General features: G+C 42.7%; 1 protein-coding gene and 1 pseudogene across 1 annotated transcript in view; both read left to right on the top strand.

Moving 5' to 3' along the window:
- Positions 1 to 24,694, top strand: part of LOC120585701 (uncharacterized) — a 535,818-nt gene that overhangs the window by 224,808 nt on the left and 286,316 nt on the right. The gene's annotated exons all lie outside the window — the stretch shown is intronic.
- Positions 18,389 to 18,507, top strand: LOC120585955 (uncharacterized; annotated as a pseudogene).

The following is a 24,694-nucleotide window of genomic DNA, read 5'->3' as shown; positions in this document are numbered from 1 at the left end:
GCTTAGAACAGTAATTCTTATAAAGAGCTCTTAGGGCCTCCTATTCGTATTAAACTCAAACAGTCCCTGTAGAGCAGCCAGGTAAATTGAGGCATGGCGTTGCTAAGTGTCATCATTCAAATCTGTCTGGGAGCAGAGCCAGCAAATCTCTTTGATGCCAACTCAAGCCAATATTCCATGTTCCTTTACTCTCTTACCTCTGAGTAAATCATACTTAAAAGCAGTTTAATAGTGAGACGGTGACTTGACTATTTCAAATGCTCCCATGTGCCCTTGGGACCCGAAACAAACTCACTCATTTGGGCCAGCTTAGCAGCCCAGAGAGTTAGTTTCAGAACGAATCTTCTTATCTTGGGTCACTGATATGGACTTGACTCCTCTTTTATTTATTTATCTATTTACTTATTTATTTATTTATCATCCTAAAATATTAGACAAAGAGAAGGAGCTCATGATAGAATTGATCATGAGAATCATGGCCTAGATTTGTAACAGTTAACTACCTCTGTATAACAAACCATTCCCAAAATGAGTGGGTTAAAAAAAAAAAAAATCTTTATTTTCTTCTATAAGTCAATGCATTAACTGGGTAATTCTGCTAATGTGGACGAGCATGGTTGATCTCGACTGGTCTCACTCAGATATATTTGTGGTTAGTGGGGCCTGGCTGGTCTAAGATGGCTTCGGCTGGCATCCACATATCTTTCCTGTCCCTTCAGCAGGCTAATTTTGAAATATTCTCAAAATATAGCAGTGACAGGGGTTTATAATAAGAAAAAAAATGGACAAAAACAATCACTTTTCCAACCGATGTTTATATCATACTGTTCCCTGGCATGAAGCAAGACATCTTACTGAGTCCGGAGTGAATGTGGAAAGGGAGCACTGAAGGCAGGTGTAACGTATTAGCGCCGTGAATGCCATCGACCTGCCCCATGAACACAGCAAACGAGCGGATTTCTTAGCATCACTCTTGGCGATTTTCAATGAGTCGGAAATGGAGGTTCGAAATGACCCAATTAACAAGCTTTATGTACATTCTTTTTTTTTTTTGGAAAGACTGCTCTAGTCAGTTTATTTAGAGGGACATGAATTGTGCTCCTCTGCCCTTACGTGTTCATGGAGAACAGACTGCGTGTGAAGAGCTGGAGGATGTATTTGAAGAGGGCTCCGTGTCAAGCTCAGAAAGGATGATTTTGAATGGGCCTGTGACCAAGCGTGAGAAGTGTGGGCTTGTGCTAGCTCCGGAAACATGACGGGCGGTTAGAAGACCATTGTTCCAGCTGGTCGTTCAAGCCGAATATGTGGTTAATGTGTTCAGCAAATGATTCCTGAGCTTATATCGACCACGTGAAAGGCACAATGGCAAACACTGCAGGGAGATGCAAAAAATTGAAGTCGCGAAGGATCACTGAGTACTTACTGTGTGCCAAACATTCTGCCGGGGCCTTCCCCTTACCTCTGCATCTCATCCGTGAGAGACGTGTTATTTCCCCTGATTTATGGTTGAGGAAATAGGGCCCAAAGAGGAAACCTACTTAAGGTCACTTGTCTAGCGAGCAGCTGCACTACTTTAATTGCAAAAATGGCTGCAGTTCTTTGCTTCTCCCTTTGCAACATGACTGCGTAGTATTTCTCATGAAGACAGTCTATTTTCTCATCCTGTGTGTCTGAGCTGGCTTACGATTTGCTTTAGCCAAGAGAATGTGGTGATGGAGGGGGTTAGTCTAGAGGCTAAGACTCAAAATGCCTTGTGTATTTCCACTCTTTGTTGAGACCTTGACTCTGCTGTGAGAGTGAGGCTGGCTAGCTGGCTGGGAGAGGCGAGACCACACGGAGCAGAGGTAAGTCTCCATCCCGAGCCCATCCTGGACCAGGCAGCCCCCAGCTGACCTGCTGTGGTACACACGCAGGAGCAAGCCCAGCTCCAATCAGCAGAGCTCAGTCATCTGCGGTCCTTCAGTATCCTTGCAAGAAATAACAAGTGGCGATTGTTTTTAAGCTACTAAGTTTCCAGGTAATTTGTTACATGGCAAGAACGAACTGATACAACAGCAGAGCCAGTGTTTGGAGTCAGGTCTGACTGATAACCAAAGCCTATAACTGGAAGAGAGGCTGGGAGTGTGGTCTAGCCATGTTCTCAGGAGAAAGATAATATGGATTTGGTGAGTCTTCAGCCGTATGTGCCGTTCGGTTTCACACCATTTGTCCAGCATGAAACCACAAAAATGGTGGAGGAACTAGCAGCCAGGTGAGAGCTTCCCCGCCCCTGAGCAGAAGCACCTTATCACTTGTACTTAAGCCTTGGGAACCTCTGGCCTATAAACTTACACACAGTCTTACCAACTCGCCTATGCATTTACGCAGTCCAGCACAGGGCTTGAATTCAAAGAAGACCAGTTTCAAATGACAACTGTTTTGAATCAGTGCATTACTACAAAGTTTGAATATATGCACAGGGATGACACACGGAGTTTTATTCCTGAGCCTGAAATAACAACAACAGCTACAACAACCCATAACTTTTATTCTGGAAGTACAAGCTGTATGCTGGTGTTCAAAGTGATGTGTATCACATTGGAGTCTATTTGATGGTTTTTTGATGTATATTTAAATGACATTCAAATCATTGTTTACAGAACCTTTGACTCACCTCTATGAAACCCCCAGTTCTGCAGGACACAACCTGGACGTGGGTGCCCAACGCTGCATTTCCTCTAGCTTTGTAAAAAGGGACCAGTTCCTTTGTTATGGGTTGAACTGCGTCCTCCAAAAAAAGAAATGTTGAAGTCCTAACCTTTGGAAAGTCAGGATGTGGACTTGTTGGGATATAGGGTCTTTACAAACGTCGCCAAGTTAAAATGAGGTGATAAAAGTGGGCCCTGATCCTATCCAACTGGTGTCCTTATAAAAAGCGGACATTTAGAGACAGAGACACGCACAGACGAGGGACAATGTGAAGACACAGAGGGAGAACGCCATGTAAAGACGGAAGATTGGAACCTTGATTTGGGGCTTCTAACCTTCAGGACTGTGAGACAGCTATCGTTGCAAGCCACCTGGTTTGTGGTACCTTCTTATGGCAGCCACAGGAAACTAACACACCCTTGCCGATGAGATCACTAACTAAGAAACAATGAGAGGTTTTTATACCACGCGCAGTGTGGTTCAGTAAGAATACATTTCCTTCCTTGTTTAATAGGATGAAAATGACTGCTATTGAAGGCCAACATGTGTGTGTGTTTGCTCTTCAAAGGGTAATAGCCCTGAATGCTGGAGCTAGAGGTTTGTATTTTACCCAAGATTAGTTAAGGGTCCTGTAAGAGCCTGGGGTGGCATAGCAGGTGGCTATATTTTAGCAGTAATTGCTGTAGGTGGTATCGCTGTTGTTTATGCTGCTGATGCCAACATCACACATAATTTGTTGATTCCCTATTGTTGGTTTCTCTGCATGATGGGAAGTTGTCACCTGGCTTATTCCTTTCTTTTCATCATACTTACTGCCTCCACTTTGTCATCCTTCCAATTCTAAATCAAAGGGAAGCATGTCTTCTCTCATCTGGGAAGTATTCTGGATGCATATTTTTAGCACAGGAGAGCACTTGACATTTCAGATCATCATTAGGGCTTCTTAATCAGTTTCAGCAGAAACTTGGTACTTTAGAAAGACAGTGGGGGCAAATAAACAAGCGAAATGCAGGTTTAGCGAAATTACCAGACAGGATGGGCCTCTCCCGGCATCCAGCATTTGGCTCCGTGTGGCAATGCTGTTATCATCCTTGCTCCACCATCTTCTGCCTTGGGTGGAATTGAGGAACCAATTTAATCTCGGTCCCAGGATTTTTCCTCTTCCCCTGGCTGTTATCCCTTCTTCTGCATCAGGCTTCTGTTTCTCTGGCCCGGGTCCCTTGACCTGCCTCCCCCAGTAAGGCTTGCCCCTTCGACATTGTTCTCTGTGCTCCCTCCCAGAACTTCTCTCTCCCACCAGGCCTTGGGAAGGCTGTACCTACAGGATCCTGCTCACATTAGGAAGGAGAGAAAGCTCAGGGGAAAAGCAATGCTTTCGGTAAAGGTTTATTCTGTGCTCACCATGCGCCAGACAGCGAGGTTTGCTCTTTCTCCTTAGTTCTGCAGGGCAGCATGAAGAATACAGAAAGAAACAGCAGCACGGGGTGCTGGGGAGGAGAGTAACAAGCCTAAATCAGAGTCGCCGAGAGGAGAGGAAAAGGGTGCCGGCCAACACTTCAAAGAGGAAGAAATCTTGAGTGGTTGGGCAACATGAAAGTCTGCTGAGGACAGAGGTTTGGGATTGAGAAGTCTGAGCGTATTAAGTGACTGCCTTCTCGGTCTAGTTGTAGGACGGTCTCGTTCCTTCTGTGCCAGCCCCTTTCTAGATTTTGCTGGTGTATGTCAGAGTACAGTTTTTATTTCAGGGAGGCACAATTAAGCTGTTGGCACAGATGGCTAAAAAATGTGTTTTGACCAAGAAGGTTGCCCTTCTAGAAAGGGCTCATAATTTTTTATAGAAATTTTCTATAGAAACCATAATTTCTTAAGAAGGAAAAAATGAGTTTTTCTTCTATAAGTACATCAGAAATTTGTTTTCATTAATAGAATGCTTCTGATTCATTGATAAGCCCATTTCTTCTTCATCAGTGTGGATAGATTTATTCTCCCAAAGCCCAGTGATTGGAATCATTTGGTGTTACTTGTCCTATAACCTTCTTCTGTATGGGCTTCTGGGGACCTCACACACCTCGCTTTTACCCTGTGTTGCTGATGACTCCTTGTCTCGGCCTGAGTGTCCCTTAGGATTCAATCCTAGAAGCCCAGAGAGAAGAGGAGAGGGGACAGCTTTGCTTGTCCAGAGCAGGCCATCTAAAAACAAAAACAAAAACAAAACAAAACAAACAGAAAATTATCTGCTAGGGACTTCCATTACAAAATGACTCACAATTTTTTTTTTGAAAAAAATCATTAAACATTTGAAAACTACCAACAAAACAAGGCAGAAATTATAGAACTAGAAACTTAATAAACTGAAAAACTTACATCTGAGAAAAATCGTTAATAGAGAAAATGGAATAAGATTTAAAAATAAGTATAAGAATATCCTCAGAGAGATAGCATAGAATATTATTCCAAGAAATCACAGCAGAGGCCCTCCATTTATCTGTTCATTGAGTCCACTTGTATTTAGCGAGTTCCCACTACATGGTGGACACAGGTGAAGCACAGTGGGATCAACTGTAAATAAAGCTAAATCCCACTCTTCATGGAGCAAATAACCAGTGAAAAAACAACAAATAACCAGTGAAACATATAAATATATAATATGTCGGATGATTTCTCAGGGGGAAATATGGCAGCATTAGAGGTTTACGAGGTACAGGAATGGGGAGGGGGATGCTGTTTATATGGGATGGTCAGAAAAGGAAGCGAGGAAGTAAAGCGAGAGAGTGAATGAGCCGAGTGCACATCAAGAGGAAGAACATTCCAGACAGAAGGAACGGCAGAGATCAGGGCCCTGAGTCACAAAGATGTCTAAACTCTTCGAGGAGCAACTGGGAGACCCATGTGTTTGGAGTAGGGTGAGCGAGAGCGAGAGTATAAATCGGAACAGCAGGGGCGTGTCGGGCAGTTCATTTATGGCTTGGAAGGACTCTGGCTTTCCCTCGGAGCAGGCAGGGGAAGCTACAGAGGATTTGGGGCAAAGGGCTGATGTGATAAATAGTCTAAGACGAATAATTTGGACTGTTGTGGGAAGAATTGACTATGCGGTGGGGGTGGTGGGTGAGGAAGGGAAACTAGGTAAGAACCCAGGTAAGAAATCAAGTGACTTGGACCATTACTTCTTAAAGGAGGAGAGAAATGGTCAACTACTGGAAACCTTCTGTAGATAATCCCAACAATATTTGTTGACGTACTGGATGCGAGGTGAGAGGGAACAAAAGGAGTCCAAGGGCCCGACGAACTGGAAGACTAAGGACGGCAGAGGGTGAGAGAGCATCGCCGAGGGCGGATCTGAGAGTCGGCTTCGAGACGCCTGGGAGCTGTCCCGGTGGGGATGCGGGGCGGGAAGTCTGGCGTCGGGGAGAAAGAACCAGGTTAGATACAGAGTCATGAGACCGAGAGCACGTTCCTCTAGGGAATTCACGTACATGAGGAGAGAAGAGGTCCCAGGACTGAGCCCTGGGGAGGCCGTTTCGGAGGCTGGAGAGATGAGGAAGAGAAACGCAGAGACAGAGAGAACACCGGTGAGGTCAGAGGAGCGTTGACCCATAGCGAGATGAGGAGAAGGCTCGAAGAGGCCGGAAGCGATGCTGTGTGGGAAACTCTGCTGGTCTGTGAACTAGGATGAGGGCCCCAGCTGATCATTGGTTGTAGCCTTGGAGAGGTTGTTGGTGACCATGATAAGGTCATTTGTCAAAAATGGTGACAAAAGCCCAGCTGGGGCGAGTCTGAGAAAGAGCAGAGAAGGGAGGTGTAGAGATAGGGAGTGGAAGTGACTTTTCTGAAGACTTTTACCAGGGAATAGATAATAATTGCAGTAGCTGGAGGAGAATATGAAGTTAGAATAAACGGGGTTTTTTTTGTTTTTTTTTTTTTTGTTTTTGTTTTCAGTGGGGCATATTGTATCTTGCCAAATAGAATGACTCAGTAGAGAGAGAGGGATCGACACTGATGATGCAGGAGAAGGCAGGACAGCACCTGCCATGACGGCCTTGTGTGGGTTATCAGAGGGGAGAGGGTTTAACAAAGAACCATTAGAGATCTTGGAAATAAAAGAAATACAAATGTTGGGGAAAAACCACATCACCACAATCACCTACCTCGTTTTCTCAGTAGACTAGAGAAATGAACAAACATGGAAAGCAAGCAGGAATATCAAGCTAAGAGGTTCTCTCAGAGGGCAGTATACAGGAATGAAAATGGGAATTCTACAATGAAAGTTAAAGTCAGGGACTAGAGGTCAAAGAAGAAGCAAGAGGAAAAATAGAATGAAGGGGAGGCAGCCTGTGAAGACAACAGCTGGGTTTTCCTAGAGCTGAATAAAGTCACGTGTCTTCAGATCAAACAGACCCACGGGGCTGCACCCAGGGCTGGATAATAACAACAGTAGTAGTAACAACTCATACATCAAAATATTATAGAGACATTTCACGTTATCAAGAAAAAAGAAAAAAATTGAAAAGCTACCAGGAAGAGGCTGATATAACTCAAGTCACAAAGGACCTCTGAGGTCAAAGAAAGTGTTTGAAGTTTATTTCAAGAACAATGGAAGTCACTGAAGGATTTTAGGATGGGTGGAACGGTGGCGACAAAAGTCCGATTTGTTACAAAGATGTCTCTGGCTGCGGCTGGCGAACAGGTGGTGAAAAGGTTGGAGGTTGGGGTGAAGGTGAAAACAGGGAGACAGGTAAGAAGTTTTCGGAATTGTGCTACCAAGAGAGGAATGTTCTAACTATTAACATGAAAGCTAGCATTTATCGGAAGTTTGTGAAGTGCCAAGCGTCATCTAAACACTTTACATGTGTCAGTTTATTCAATCTTCACCATGACCCTCTATATCTCCATTTGACAGATGAGGAAATTGGTAAACAGAGAGGTTAAGTAAGTTCCTAGAGATCACTCAGCTTGTAGGTAGCTGAACCAGGATGTGAACTGGAAAGTCTGTCTCCAGAGCTCCTGCTTTGAATCAACATTTGTAGGGCTTTGGACTAGAGTAGTAATAATAGAGAAAGAAGTGAGTGCGGAGACAGCATTGATAGACTGATGATGTGACGATAGAGGTGAGAAATTATTCAGGAACGATTTCTGTATTTTCACCTTGAGCATTCGGAGATACTTCACATCATCTCACGTTCCCGCAGACTCTAGTGTTCCCCCACTGAATTTGGAATATATCCACACTCTCCTTCATGACTTGTAAGTCTCTTTGTTAAAAACTCTGCCCCAAAAGGTGACCAATGTTCAGTTTGTCCCGGACCAAAGGGTTCCAAGGACTTGAGACTGCAGGCTTTATAACCAGGAAAGCCTCAGGCAAACCAGGAGGAAGTGACCATCTATCCCACTGTTCCCTTCCACACCTTGCCCGACCACACTGTCCGTCGTGTAGGTGGGCGGGACTCTCCCACCTCCGGCCTTTGCCCACGTCATTTTCACGTGTCAAGAGCTCTCTGGTGCTTTGCACAGCTGCTTCTTCTAGTCTTCTGCTCTTAGCTTAAATGTCACCTCTTAAAATGGCCTTTCTGAGCACACGATCTCATGTACCCCACCACCAGTTAGCACCCCCTCCCAGAACTTATCATAGGATCGATGACTTTATAGAATTATCTGGTTATTCCTGTGCTCAATTATAAGCTCTATGAGGGCCGAATTGTGTCTGTCTTGTTCACCTGTGTAAAGCAGGTGCTTGGCACATAGTTACTAAAGAGAAATCGACCCCAGTTAGAGCAGGAGACATTGTACTGGGGCGCCAGGAAAGACGTCTTTGCCAGAGGCACCTAGAAAAGGAGCTTGCAGCAAAAATGCATTTAGAAATTAAGGCTTGCAATCATGTTCTAGCCTTTCTTCCCTCTCCTCCCACCCTCTGTCCTGCCTCGGTGCCAGTTAAGGAGAGAGCTCAGAGCCCTCATCTTCCTTCCACTTGTCTCTGTGGGAAACAGCACAGCTGAGATTTGGGGAAGCCACCCCTTGGAGTCACCCATATGACTGCTCTTTCATTCACCTCTCAGGTAGTATTAATACACTGTTTTATGTTTCTTTGATACATGCCTGTCCTATGCAGTCTTGTTTTTATACGATTTGAAAACTTAACTCTTGCTCATTACAGTGAAAAATTGGAAACCAAACTCAAATCCAATAATATTTGATTGGGTAAATGAGTTTTGACTCATCCCTAGAGTGGAATACTCTAGAACTATTAAACACGAATTAGGTAGAGCTGTGTTTGCTGACATGGAAACATGTCCATGATAAACTGGTAAATAAAATGGAAAAAAAAAAGCCCAAAAGTAAATATACAGAAATGTTCACAGATGTGATCTCTGAACGGTGAGATAATAGATTTTTATTTTCTTCATTTCATTGTATTTTTCGTAATTTCTACAGTGAGCATGTATTGTTTTTGTAATCAATTGGAGAAAGCTCTTTCCGATATGGAAAAAAAATAAGTTTAAGAGAAAAAATGTTAATATTTACTATTCTACAGAACTGCCCTGAGTCTCCTAAGGATTCAAAGTGAGCCTGGTCTGTCTATGAATTCATATGTTGTATATTTGTTCTTTATAATATCTTTCAAACCACATATATGCAAACGTGGAAAACATACTATTAAAATGCGTACCATGGTACATGCCTTATAATATAAACATGTTTATATACATATTTATGTATTATACATAATTTATTATGTTTATAATTTTTCTGCATAGATCTTATCTTTAATTTAGTACATTGTTTTGCTGAATTTGTTTCTCACAGTGGCATGCTTAATGCACATCCTATTCAGATAATTGCTTCATATTCTACTCATGCTTGTCACACCTGTGGGGGACGTGAACACCCACTTACAGTCTTGGATTACTTTTTTTTTATTTTTTTAATGAGACATTTTTGAAAGATAAAACACCCAGCTGGCTGACTCCTCTGAGGACCATGCAGGTCCTGGCAGTATCATTGGTATTTGTTACTCAAATACAAGCTTTCTTTCACACACCTGTGCTTCTTTCAGCTCGTGGCCTCTCCCAGCCCAACTGATCTTTGGGGGAGGAGTGGGTGTTGGGTTAGATAAAGCATGATGAGCAAAGGTGGCCTTCAGAGAGCGGGTTTTGCATCTTGACAGATGATACATTCTCAGCTCCCAAATACTTGTAATAGACATTACTTTTGAGCCATTATTTTTTATTTTATTTTATTTTATTTTATTTTATTTTATTTTATTATCTTATCTTATCTTATCTTATCTTATCTTATCTTATCTTATCTTATCTTATTTTATTATTTTAGATAAAGCTCTGGCCTTTTCTCTTTCCCTTCCTTCCACCTGCCTACCGCCTCTCTCCAACTCCAAGTCCCTTATTCTTTTTCTCTCAAGGGAGTAGATGGCGTGCTTATCAATTGATTTCAGCAATTGTGGAATCTGCAGTGAGAGGTGATGGCTCTAAGCTCTCTAGTTCAGGGGCCTTCAAATGACCCAGTGACTCAGACAGGATGGCTGGCTGGCATTGAGCCCTGGTTGCCCTGGCAGCTGGCGGAGCCTGGCAGCCATCCTGCAGGTTAGGCCGCCTTCCCCTCCCAGCATCCCCACCCAAGCTGGCCTGGCTGCTCCTGAAAGGCCCTTTGTGTCTGGGCTCCGAGGACAAAGCCCCGGCACACATTCACGTCTCCTAGTTAATTTCCTTTAACACCGACTCACCTGATCCAAGAAAGTCGAGCGAGATCGTTCCTCTCTCGATTTATTTAACCATTTTCTTTTCGCCAATATAAAGTGCTTTCTAAATGCCAGGCTGTGTTCTAAAGCACTTTTACTTATCTAATCCGACGAACCCGGTGAGGTATTAAAATTTCCCCATATTACGATTGGACAATAGAGGAAGAGGGTGGTTAGCGACCTGCCCAAGACAGCAGCACAGTTAAGTGCAGAAGGCAGGCTTAGAAGCAAGATCCTGGGTCCATGAGCTCCTGCATGTGACCTGGACACTACGTCCTTGCATTCTCTTTAGTAGGGTCAGAACTGCAGGAGACCTGGGTGCCTTCCACTACGGCTAGGGCCACTTTGGAACAGCCGTTAGGTTCCATCTGTCATTCCCCCGAGGTCTTCAGGGAAGGCATTCTGAATGCGTGACTTGCTGAGACAGCATTTCTGACCTGAGCTTGCCTGGTGCAGGGAATTATAGGAGAACCAGCTCGCTCAGAAAGGGAGCTTCTGCCGTGTTGTTTCAGAGCTCCTGACACCCCAGGCACTTGGGGCCAGAGCAGGGAGGGAGTGGGCTGAACAAGCTCCAAGTCCAGTCCAACTACAAGCTTGCTAGGTGACTTTCTGAAATGTCCTTTACTCTCCAGGGCCGGTATTTATGTCTGCAAAAATGGGGACACTGCTATTTTAGTTTGCAGCCTCAAGAGTGTAATGAAGGAGGCAGCTAATATGATGAAGGGCACAGGCTGGTGCAAGTCACTGTGCTAGGTGTTTGCACATTTTTCCATCTGAAGTTTGCAATGACCATGTGAAGAATAAAAACCATGATCCTAGATTTAAAAAAAAAGTATTTTACAAAATTAGGTGCTTTGCAAATATAAGGGATCATTCTGATAGAAACACCCTGCAATATACATATGATGTGTTATTGAACTGTACACTTGAAACCTATATAATTTTATTAATGTCACCCAAATAAATTTAATTACAAAAAGGAAATAGGAAGCATCAAGCATGTCTTCTTGAGAGAGTGGAGCACAGGAGGAAGTGTCCAGTGCCTGCACATAGTAGGGGGCCAATAAATGCTTAATTAGAAGTGGATAATAAAGAACAGTCTCATACACAGCCTCATTAAGTTGGAAGTTCTGTCCTGAGTGTGTTTAGGGTTGAAAGCTACACCACGTTACCCTGCAGTTATCTGTCTTCACTCCTTTGTCCTTTTCTTTGAATTTTATGTGTATTAATTGCTCTCTTCAGGGATCTGTAACATTCCTGAGTCTTAATTTTGGCTATAAACATGTTTGGGAATTTAAGAAACAAAGATATTTCAAGCAGAGGAAAGAGATGGAGATTTCATGCTAACGCAGAAATTCACATCCCCAGATTTGATGAAGGAATAATTGACTCAGAGTCTGGGGCCTCCTAGAATGATGGCCTTCACTAAAATCAAAATGCTGTCCCATAACCCAATAAACTTAGGCACAATTCAATATGCGCTAAAGTAATTTTAGAAGCCATCATTTCATTTCAGCAGTAAATGCATCTCCGAGTGGTATGAATTTCCCATTAAGATGATGTGGTTGGGAAAGTGAAAGATTCTTTTGGTACAATCAATTTATTTTAGTGTCCCAAATGTTCATAGCAACAGGAGCAAGCAGGGTCGCAACTGCCATTGTGGTCTGCCTCCTGTCACGGAGGGAAATGAATGGCCCTCTCCTTAGCCGCCAACCTGCAATGCCTTCCACGGCAGAAAGTCCATCAGTTTTCTCTAGAGAATAGAACCCACGTTTGGGTGTGTTGCAAATTAAACTTTTAATAGAAAACCAAAGAAAACAGCTTCTCTCGTTTGTTTTATGGGTCGTTGCTTTTGGAGGAGAAAGGTCGGGAGTGAAATGGTACAGGTAAGACTAATTGAGCCGTCCTCTGACATTTGTCCTTTTGAGACATTTGTGTATTTTATTAAACTCGAGGCTTCTTTCCCATTTCACCCTGGTTTCCTCATTATTTTCCAAGCAATCACTGGGAACTACTTCTTTGCTGTTATCTTTTCTCCCCATAAACAAGTAGAATCTGCTGATCTATACCTGGTATAGATGTGGCGGGATTCATTTGTCATACCTGTCCTCTGAAGAAAAAAAATCACCGAGTAGGAAAAGGTTAGCGCAGGCGATTTTGTCTTCAAAGGAAGATGGTCCAATTAGATGACTTTTAAGCTGCTAAAGTTTTTATTTTCAAATAGTAGCTAAAACCAAGGTGAAGTTATGACATGTTAAAAATGGAGCATGGGTTTTAAAAATTCATTCAATCTCTTTTCTCTGCATACTGTATTTCTATAAATAAAAAAGCAAGTATCATATTTAGTCACACCGTCTTAGAATTATTAAAAAGCAACAGAACGAATGTAAAAAATGGCTCAAATTCTGATACAGAAAAAAAAAGTTTTATTTATACATGTAAATTCCATAATTATAGAATTGACAAGGCATGGACTAATTTTTGCCGAGGCATAGAAAGTAGCAACTTTATGGCATTTTTAAGCTGTCACAGCTCACGTGACCCAACTGGATAGATGACATCTAGTGGGAAAACATGATATTGGATCTCACTTCCAATGGACTTTTGAATACTCACAGAATGGAGAAGAGCATATTAGAGAATGCTAGCTGCTATGACAGACAAACCCCAGATCTTAGTGACTTCACCAATAAAAGTGGATTTCTTGCCAATATAAAGTCCAAACCAGGTGTTCCCGATTTCTTGGAAACTGTAAATCATGCTTGGCCTTCCTTGTAGTCATTTAGGGACCCAAGCACCTTTTACTTCATGGCTGTCTACTTTGCATTCAATAATAGATGGGAATGAGGCTGGAGATTACATGCAGGAGGCGTGGATGAGCCATGCCTGGGCATCCACCACTTACACCTACATGTAACCGGCCAGTACATAGCCACATGGCTGTGATAACTGCACAAGAGACTGGAAAATGTAGTTCAGCTATGTTCTCAGGACCAAGAGGAAATAGGTTCAGTAGTCAACTGGCCTCATCTCTGCCATAGGGAAAGGAGATCTTGAGGACTGGGAATGAGAAATCAGAGTTTGAAAGAAGATCCAAGAGTTGGGTCAAGCTATGATGGAAGAGGGACTTGTCAAGGGGCAGTGAAGATGTCCAGCATTGTCACGCCACTGATGAATGGCAGTGCCCACTGAACCATGGCCCCGGATAGCATCTTCATTCTTTCTCAACAGAAACTTCCAATCTGATTTACTGTAAAGACTTTTTAATGGAAATGATACACTGTAGTGGTGATAACAGAATTTTCTCTATAGCCAGCATTGCTTAACACATCATCCTCTTAGTGACCGCATATACCTGATTATAATTCCACTCAAAGATAGGTAAGCATTACTGCGTGGGCAATATATACTCATGCCTGAAATTAATGAGAAAGCGATGGGGTAATTACAGAAGCACATTCCCACACATCTGTATTTTCAACTTTTCAGTAATGTAACTATGTAAAAAGAAAATTTGGAATATACAAGTGGTTGATGTTCTATCTTGTTTTCTAGTCCATATACTGTAGTCAGTTTGGTATTTTTTTTTTTTGAAGGAAAGTAAGTGCCTTCAGAAAAAAGACCATGTGTGGCTGTTTATATTGTACCTGCAATTTTTGGTTGTCGGTGAAGATTAAGAGAAAAAGTTCTAATTCTCCCTGCTCAGTACTTACTACACTAGCCTTGCCACACCAGCAGAGGAAGGGTGGTCTCAGGCAAAGTTCTAATATTCTCTTCGTGGGCTGTTTGGTGATTTGCTGTGAACCCCCCTCCCTGAATGTCGTGGTAACTGCTGTAGGGTCTGCAGTTAGGATTAGACATCCTCCTTTTTATCTTAGTTAAGCATCCTTTGCATGTATACTTCAACCTAACTTTACTTTAGGAGCATTTTCCCATGTCACTGAGCATTCTTCAAAATTGAATTGTTAATGGCTGCTGTGAGATAATAGAAAACATATTGGTCTCTGTCCCCCATTCCTGGCACAGGGCTCCTGAACCCTTGTAAGTCCTGAGCACCTTTTATTCTAACAGTTAGTCTTTGACCCTGTCCCTGCCAGAGAACTCCTGGAACTCTTGTAATTTCCTGGGTGATGGGAGTGTCTTTGGTTCTAACGAGGTCATTCTGGATGGCCCCTGGATGAGGGTTGGTCACCAGACAGACCAAGCCATATTAGAAGCTTGGAATATTCAGCCTCTCTCTCTGCTCTGCCCATTCTCTTGAGAAGAGAGAAGGGCTGAACATGGAGTTAATGGTCCAAACTCCCTTCGCGATGAAGCCTTCATAAAATCCCAAGAGTGCAAGGTTCAGAGAGCTTCCAGGTGGATGAACACACCCACACATGTTCCCCAGCTCCGCGGGATGGAAGCTTCAATGCTCGGGACCCTCCCAGACCTTGCTCCACGTACCTTGTCATCTGGCTGTTCATTTGTATCTTTTATCACATCTTTAATAAACTGGTAAATATAAGTATTTCCCCAAATCTTGTGAGCAAATTAATCAGACCTGAGGAGGAGGTCGGGGGAACCCTTAAGTTGTAGCCAGATTAGACGGAAGTTGTGGGAGACCCGGGGACCTACACCTTGTGCTTGGCATCTGAAGTGGGGAGCAGTCCCACAGCCTGCTCCCCTAGCTTGAGGGGTCTGACACCATCTCCAGGTAGACAGTGTCAGAATGCAGTTCAATTATAGGGTCCCTAGCTGGTGTCACAGAATTGCTTGGTGTGGGGGGAAAAACCCTACACAATGGTGACGTGAAGTGGCATGTTCTGTGTGAGTAGTGAAGGCGACTCACAGGAAAGAAACACACAGTGGGGAAGAACTGGGTTTTCCGCGCTCCTCCGGAGGAAATAGTAGCTGCTTTCTCGTATTACGGTGGCATAACCTGCCATCGTGTGGCTGTGTCCGCATTTAGTTAACTGTTTCTTTACAGCTGGACACTAAGGCTGTTTCCAGGCTCGTCTTTGCTATAAATACCATGGTGATAAATGTCGCCGTCAATGAATCTTTATGTGCATTTCGAAATCTTTCCTTACAATAAATTGCTAGAGGCAATACTGAAAGGTCAAAGGGAATGAACACGTTTAAAGGATGCTATTGTTTATCGCCGAGTTCCTGACCTTTAGGACGTGGAACTCATTTGCTGATGGTCACTGTGAATGTCCTCTCTGAAGCTGAGCATCGTGCATTTCCAAATATCAAAAACTGAAAGAAAAACAGGATTCAACCCCATAGTTGCATAATTTGACTTCCCTCACCTCACCTAATCCTGACCACGTCCGATCTGGTTTTTATATTTCAGATTTTGACCTTTTGTACCTCATGAATCGTTTTTGCATTAATCTTAATTTTTTATAAATTGCATTTAAACATTTTTATCTTGATCACTGAGTTTTGGGGCACCCCTTACATTTTGTGCCCGAGCTGAGTAGCTCATTCATCTCACTCTAGTCCCGGCCTTGGCGATTTGAACTCAGGACCTGCACAAGGCATTTCGATGTGTCCAGGGACATTATAATACCTGGGAAGAAGCTCAGTACCCAGGTTAGAAGCAGATGCAAAGATCGAGGACAATCAAATACCAGAACACTGTCTGAGGCCTCCGTGGCGTGGTGTGCACACTCAGTATTTCTAAATGGCTGGAAACAGGAAGGCCAAGGAGGGGTCCTCTCCGGCTGATGGCAGAGAGTGGGGCTATCAGAACTTGCTTTGAAGCTTTAGCAACAGGCTGTTCTCTGCTCCTGATGCAAACACTCCAAAGATTCCTCCTGAGATCCTCCCTCCTCCCATCGGTTAAAGATATCGTTTACTGGAGCCATGTGACCTATTAGTTTTGGCTTTGATCTTTTTGAATCTAATTACAGACTAAAAGAGTGCCCATGCTGTTTGTGCTGATTTAACACCAAAGCAAATGAGGATTATCTCCTGTACCCATAATGATGCTTCTCCATCCCCTGGTGCGGAGGAGACAAAGGCTAATGGTTGGCAGGAAGGTGGTCACTGGGCATAACCTGCTGGCTGTCTGTGTTTAGAAATCAAGTCCTTGTTTTAATCCTGACATGTTTCTCTTGTAAACAGTTGTCGGTGCTCGAGACTGTATAAAAAATTACGAAATTACCCGTTAAGGTAATTCACGAGACAGTCAACAATAATCAACGAGACAGTCAACAATAGTCAACGAGACAGTCCTCTTCATTTACTCATTCATTTATGGAGCATTTATTACCTGCCAGGTACTGTGGCCAGTCTCTGGGCACACTGGGGTGAATACAGTAACCGCTGGTCTCTGCCTTCATAGAGTTGACAGTTGGGTGGGAGAGAGATACAGTAAAGACACACAATCATCCCTTTGTGATTACAAGCTGTCGCGAGTGTAAGAAAATGGCGGAGTTCTCTGAGAACCTTCTGAGAGGTGCTTTGCCTTCTCACCCTCAGAATAATGCCGTGAAGTAGGTATAATTTTCTGCATTTCACTGATGAGAAAAGAAGGGCCGCTGTAGACCAACAGCACGCCCCGGGTCTTCCAGAGCCAGGCAGAAGTAGAGGCAGGTGTATAACCCAGGGGGTGGGGGTGGGGGTGGGGTGGCATCAAGTCTTGTCTTATCTCTGAAGGGGCTGCTTCTTCCATCATTTGTTAGCCACCCCCACCCACCCTGTGTTTGAGGGTCTAAGAGGTTTATAAATGGCCTTCCTGCCTTTGAGTTTGGAACCATAATGAAAATAGAACACAGGAGCCTAGCAGGTGGACATCGCCATGTCCCTTTCGGATAAAGTTGTTTGGAGAACATGGCATTGCTATGCAACTGGAATGCTCGTTTATCCTCTCTGCCCCACTCCCCACCCTTCCACCACTACCCACTCTAGAGCAGAGGCGGGCCACCCAGGGAATCAGAATCTTCAGAGTGTGTGTGTGTGTCAGCCTCGTGCTGACCCATCACAGAGAGGAAAGAAGAGAAAACCCTTGCCACGTGCTTACATTCTAGACCAGCTCCACCCCATTGAGAAACCGGAATCAGGAACCATTGGCTGCAGTGTGTAGAGGGCTGGCTCAAGAGCCCCAGAGATACCCCATGTGAAAATATAAGAATCAGGGGACGTGTTTTTCCCAACATGCAACGGTCTCCATCAACCCCTTCTTGCGTACAATAAGTAAAACCCCATGCCTTCTGGACAAAAATCTGCCTGCCATTCACAAATACTTCTAAAATTTATGTATGTCTTCTTCTGTAGCGATAAGGATGATAATAAATTAAGGCATGCACATGGCTTTAAATAAGCAGGTAGTTATCATAGGTAACTGTAGTCCAAGTATGACCCTAATAAATGTGCTACTAACAATCTGTCTACAGACCTAGACCTAAGTTCCAATTTCATAGGCAGCTGAATATCAAGATAACACTGCATACATCTAGAGTTGGTAATTGTAGTCCTTCATACAGCAGTCCAATACCTGTTATTAACATGCATCTGGCTGGGTATACCCAGGCAGACGTGACCTGCACAGAGATGCTTTGTCCCAAGTGATGACAATCTGTGCACAAAGATGAGGCCATGGACACCATAGGCCAGTCCCCCTGCTGGTACCCACTGAGGGCCGCCCTTGGACATGAGTAGCTACTGTTTAGGCAGCTCGGGATCATAGGTGACTGATCCTTAGGTTTGATGTTTCCCTCTCACGTGACTTTATCCTTTTCCCGCTCCTGTTCATGCCTTCAGCAAGCATTTGCATACTGGCTCTAATACAAAAGGAAGACACTTATGTTTATAATCATCCTCCAGTGGGATGCCAGCTGCAATGGAGTGAGACCCCTGTGGGCAAGAGAGTCTAAATCTTTTCTCTAATGAATGTGTTAATTGGACATGCGTTATTGTATGGCGGTGATTCTCAAACTAGTTGGTCTCAGAACCAACCCTGTTGTCTATAGCCATGCCACCTTGAACAAGCCCAATCCCATCTGATCTCGGAAGCTAAGCAGGGTCAGGCCTGGTTAGTACTTGGATAGGAGACCATCTAGGAAGACCAGGTGCTGTAGGCATAAAAAATAAAAAAATAAGGGATTGTAAACTGACAAGGTCCTTGCAATCTGTGAGGTCAACCAAAGGTTGCTTCGCCTTAAAAAAAAAAGAACCAACTCTGTTACACTCTTAATGATGATTAAGGAATGCTAAGAGTTTTTGCTTATGTGTGTTATCAATATTTACTAATCGCTATCAATATTTATTATAATAGCAATTAAATCAGGAATTTTGAAATTATTAATTCATTTTAAAGCAACAATAATAAATCCACTTGATGTCCACATACCCAAATCTGACAGGTTTCTTTAGAATTGAGCCAATATTCAAACATTTAAAATTCAAGCCTAATTTTTTAATTTTTAATTTGCATTCCAAAGACAGGGAAAATAAGATTGGGCCATAAATTGGTGGCAGAGAACTAGAGTCAATGGAGTTCTGGAACTGGCTTCTATAATCAGCAAAAGAGAGCTGATTATTGAATATTCGGGAATTTTGCTAGTTGTTGTTCAACCATTAAGAGCCTGAACCTGGCCGTGGCGGGAATATTTACACCACGGAAATAGGCAAGGCTACAAATCAGGACCTACTCTTTTCAGAGAGCTGGTTTATCAGCCCACCACTGATAGAGCTTACACGAGATTAAAAATCGCAGCGCAGGACGTAACCCACCCCACGTGCTTTTTTTTTTTAAATGTCTAGCACAGTGAATTTTGGGTTGGTTGCTTTATTCTTGTTTGCTTGTAATTGTTTTAATCTGAGTGCGTTTACACAGGCAGGAAAACTCCCTATTTCCACTGTCCCCTCACCTGGGGACATGCATGCTTCATGCATCAGTACGGGCACAAGCCTAGTCCTCAGAGGCATTTATGTTCGTCTCTGTGGTTCCTGGTTTTCCTCGTTTCTGTGCAGGCTGGAAAGTCTCTTCTGAAAAGTCCATGGCTTTTACACCTGCCCACGACGTTGTAGGGATGGTGTTTGCCACTAATGTTTTGGTGGAATGGTTTAAGAACAGCAGTCAATTTGTTCTCTGAAGACAGAGTAGCACCAGGGCCTGGCATGGGTTACATTACTCAGACTGTTGGCATTATCCCCTGCGAGGATTTGCTATTATTTGGAAATTAATGATAGCTCCATATTTTCGGGAAGGGGGCGGGGAGCTGTAATTTATGAACCTCTCTCTTACCATCTGTTCATTTGCTTCAAGGCATTGATTTTCACAGCCTTAGAAATTGAAGGAAATTATGTTAAATGGTCACACATTTTCTTTAAAGTTTCGTTTTAAAGGAAAACAAAGGGAGAAAAAAAGCTTTTAAGACAATTAGCTCTTTTTCTGTAGGTCAATATACCACAGATCACAAACCAGGAAAAAAGAGCAAAATGAGATTTTGTTTGGGTTTGTATTTAATTAAGACCTAAATCATGATTCTCTTTGAATGGAATGAGAAGTGACACCAGCTCTGAGACGTATTTGATAAATTTTGCAATATCCCAACTGCCAGCAGGGAAATGAGAGCAGGTATGTGCATTCAAAGGGATTCTATAATAAACCAGTTGTCAGACGCCAACACCGGTCCAAGACAGGAAATCTCACTGTCTTCTAACTTCCTGCCTCCAGGAACGAAGCAGATCATACTTGCCTGTGCCTGCTAGTAGAAAAATGTATGAATCTTGTCTTTAAAAGTTCTCTAAAAATGCACCTCCTTACCTAGCTAATTCTAGGCCCCATATGCCCTGATCTTATGTAATTCAAATACATGAAAATCGATTTTTATACATGGAGTTAAAGAACATACTGATGATTCACTTTACACAAGGATTCGGGTAGGACTCTTTCAAGTAATAAACGTGTATAAAATGAATTCAAAATGACATCCGGTATTCAGAAGTTGAATGTACACTCCACTTTTCAGGACCATTTTTATTTTATAAAGCAAAGTACACACTTATATTTAACAGTCTTTACTTGGGATGATTTTCTTAAAAGTAATTTCTTAAAGGCTATTTTAACAGATTACTTCTTAAGTAGGTAGAGAAAAGCATCTATTTTTATAGCAGTCATATCTTAAGTATATCAGTTGTGCAGGGTTGAATGCATCGTGCTCCTCAGTCACACAGTGGGGGCTCACGGTACCTGGCAAATTTCTATCTCTACAAAATTCTATCCCTTTCTATCTGTGGACCGTGGCTACAAAGTGTTGACTTTATAAGATTCATTACACTAAGCATTTGTTTCCATCTGTTTTCCATATCTGTTATATTTTATAATTAAGTTTTTTTTTAATCAGTATAACAACCTTTTATTCTTCTCTCCAATTGTTTTCATGTAATCTTCTGAAGTGGGGCAGTAGTATTTCAGTTGAATCTTAAAGCATGAATAATGCATGTTCTTTTTTTAAAAAAATCAGCTCTTGTTGAAAGAATATTTAGAACTTGCTGCCTCGATAACTGTTCACGCTTGACCCTGTATTCTCGTTTCCATAACTCATCACAGCCGAAACTCATTATTTGAAGGTCACTTATTAATGACCTTTTCTCAGTCCTTACCCTCCGTATACTCTACAAAATTCACCATTGTTGAGTATGGCTTTTTTCTAGCAACTCTTTTTTTCCCTCTTCTTCCGAAACATCAGGGTGCCCTGACCTGCCTCCTACCTTCCAATGTCTCATTGGTGTCCTTGGGCTGTTCTTTCCATCCACATGGTTACTCCCTTGGCTCTTCCTCTCTCTATTCCTTTGCCTCATCTTCACCTGCCATCCTTACGGTATTCACATCCAAGTATCTACTGGACTCTTGCCCTGCGGGAGTCTGATGTGTACTTCCGACTCACTGCTCATCATTTCTTTCTGGATGTCCACCTGTCACCTCAAAGAGACATGCCCAAAATTGGACCCATTTTCTTCTCCAAACCAATCCTCCTCCTGACCTTGACAATTCAGCGAATAGCTTTTATATCTTTCTGGTCTTGACTTAAAATCTTTGATTCATCCCTAGTGACCTTGTGGATACATGATGTCCCAAACTTAGGCATCTTCTGTTTCTCTGTGTCAAGATTACTTACGCGCTCTTTGGAACTTCCCTGTGTGCAAGGCTTTAAATGGACTTCCTCCAAACCCAGCAAGAAGGTTCCCTGTGGTGGCTTAATTAGCTGGATCATGTCATGTCTGCATCTCATTTGGCGATGGCATTCTCAGGTTCCAGACCAATGCGAGACACTTCATGCCACCAGCTTAGGTGATGTGTACCGGAATTAACGTAGCCATCAACACTATCTGACTAGTTTAAGATGTACGAAGTTGCAAATACTTTCTCCGTGGAGGTGGGGGCTGTCAAATGTTAGCCTGTAGGACAGATTCTGCTCCTTACCGTACTTATAACTTGTCAAGTCATTATTTTTTTCAGCTGAAGAAATTGCCTAAATTTACATTGATTTAAAAAAAGAGAAGATTTATTATAGGTACGGCAGCTGCTATTTGTGCCTGGGGGTAAAAGTTTAGGTTAAAGCAGCTTCATCCATGTATCCATCTGTTTGTTTATTCGAAAAGCATTACTGCAAGCTGACTTTGGTGCTGAATGCTGGCCAATCAGACGAACGGTGCATTCCTGCCCCCAAACAGTTCACGTTCTAGATCACGGTTGTACTACTTCTGTCTGTTGGCTTACTGTTAATTGGCCCTGAGGATGTGATCATTCATTCACTCATTCATTCATCCATGCATTCACTTCCTTTCCAATCTCCTCCCCTCTCATATCCCTTTGCAAATGAGTTTTCAATGTGCTTTGGACTCCTTGTCTGATTTTCTCAATGACACTCAGCAGATAATCAGTAAGTTCCAAACGTAATCCAGGCTCTGTACTAGAGCTCCAGAATACAGTATTAAACCCGCAGCATGACCCCTGCCCAATGGGTCTGCTGCATAGGTTTCCGTTCCATCCTTGTCCTCTAGGAATTTATGTTCAAAAATCATGGTAGCTGTAATCATGAGCAGTCTAAATTGTTTTAGTTTTCGTTTTTTGGAGGTTTTTTTTTCCCCCTGCATAGACAAGTTACTTCCAAGAAGGGAAATAATACATTATGTAAAACCTCTCCTTAAAAACGGGAGTGTTGGGTACTGTTTTCATAGGAAAATCACTGCAGAGTTTTCAAGCGAGGATTGTTTTCTGGCTAATCACAACTCCGCTATGCTCAACATTATCACAACAGTGTTGTAAACAATACCAGCTACACAAACAAGGCAGTAATCAACTGCGACTGAATGCCATATAATTTCTCTACCTTTAAAGAACTATAGGAAACGGGGTGTTACGGGAAAACAAGAATTTTTTAAGTGCCGTGGATAATCGAGAATGTTTTTTTAAAAAGCACTTTTTAAATATTCGCCCATGTCTCCTTCAATCTGTCCCGATCAAACACCTTATTTTAGTTGATGTATGACAAGGAAGCAGTCACTATTAACCAGAGTGACACATTTCCTTTTGCTTTATGGAAGAGAAGGTAGATGAAGGTCACGAATAAGAAAACAAAGCAACTTGAGATGCGTGATGTTTAGGGTTTCTTTTGAAGTTCATTTCCTTAGGAAGTTCAAAATCCATCACTCTCTTCTCTCGGCATCATTCATCCAAATTGCCAGAAGTCCTTGTCAGTGAAAATGGAAATATTTCGTCTTCTCTCCTGAGTAGAGAAATTAGGTTCATTTGCTCTGGGTTCTTTGACAAATTTAGATCTGAAAGGTATAAAATCTTAGAACTTCTGGCTCCAGATATCTCTTTGTGGGTACCAGTTCCATCCTCTGTGGAATAAGATCATACCTGCAAGGTTAGCATTGCAGCTACTCACAGCCATGTTCATGGGAAACGGAGGAAAAAGACCAGAAGTGTAGCCTTTATTAGAAGCAGATGTCAGGAGCCACTCTCCAACCCGCTCTCTCTCTACTTTAACACACATCACTAGTTAAGTGCCTGGCAATACCTAGGTGCCTGATTAAAGCTTTACCTTCTTTGGATATCGGCTTTCATAAAGGAGTATATTTTTCTGATTTTGGTCTGTGGTTGGAGTGGGGTGGTGTTGATGGCTGTGAGTCATCGTGCAGGTGTCATTAGATTGGGCTTCAGGCTGAAATACTTGTAGAAACTTCTAGAACTCTGTACGATATCCCATTGTGCTGTGGATTATTATCAGCCGGTTGGTATAATCTCCATCCCCAAAATTAAAATATAATTTGAGAACTTAGAAAAAATCTTGGTACTAGGATCCAATACAGCTCTCTCAAGAGGAATATAAGGTTATTGGCTCTGAAATTCAAGGATGGCACTCGCTAACAGAAATGGTCTTGGAATCCATTATGATGCTCCGATATGCCGAGGCTGCAAATATCATGATACCTAGTTATCTTTATGTAAGTTTATGACTTAGTATTTAGTTTGTCCAATGCCTTTTATTGTAGTTATTATTATTTGAAGTGGGGGAATTAAAGAATTATTAAGCTATGGTAGGATGCTGACTATAAAGAGATAAAGAACTTTAAAGGGAACACGGGGGCTGAGGGAGAGTGCCCAGGGAAGGACAAACATGAAATGTGGGCCCCTCCCCCAGGCTGGGGTTCAGCCTCATTGGAGAAGGTGTGATTGCAGCCACTGACAGTGGATAAGTCCTCTACATTGCCCAGGACGGAGCTGGTCCGCAGTCATCAGAGAAGCAAGAAACACCTTCTGTTTGTTGTCTTGTTGTCTTGCAGAAACAAAAATGGCAGCCTGAAATGGCTGCTTAGCAGCCGGCCCTTTGAAATATGCTTCCTTCCCTGAGCTTTGCAAAAATCAAACTCCATAGCAGGCTTTTTCCTGGCTCAAGCTGTGCGCCCAGTGCCAGTGCCTGAGGAACTTATGCGGTGGCTTTTCGGCTCTGTGTAAAGCCAAGCTTAACAAACCCTGTCATCAGCAAGCCACTTGAGAGAGACCCCACTCTGTGCCACTTGATACTGAGTCACCCGCGACATGCGTCTGTGTCCCTGCCCATGCTCCCTTTGCTGTGATAAACTCTGTAATCTATGATCATAATTTTCTTTCTGTGCTTCTCCTTCCTTGTGTTCTTTGGTCAGTCTTTTTTTTTTTTCTTTCCCTAAGCGGGGAGAAAAACCCCAAATTTGAATGCTTTTTGCAAATTGCTATTCTTTTTCCCAATATTAGGCCAAATTTGACCGGGAAATTCT

Source organism: Pteropus medius, unplaced genomic scaffold (genome assembly GCF_902729225.1).
Source record: "Pteropus medius unplaced genomic scaffold, Ma_sr-lr_union100, whole genome shotgun sequence".
Classification (NCBI taxonomy): Eukaryota; Metazoa; Chordata; class Mammalia; order Chiroptera; family Pteropodidae; genus Pteropus; species Pteropus medius.
This window is presented reverse-complemented; position numbering and strand designations above follow the sequence as displayed.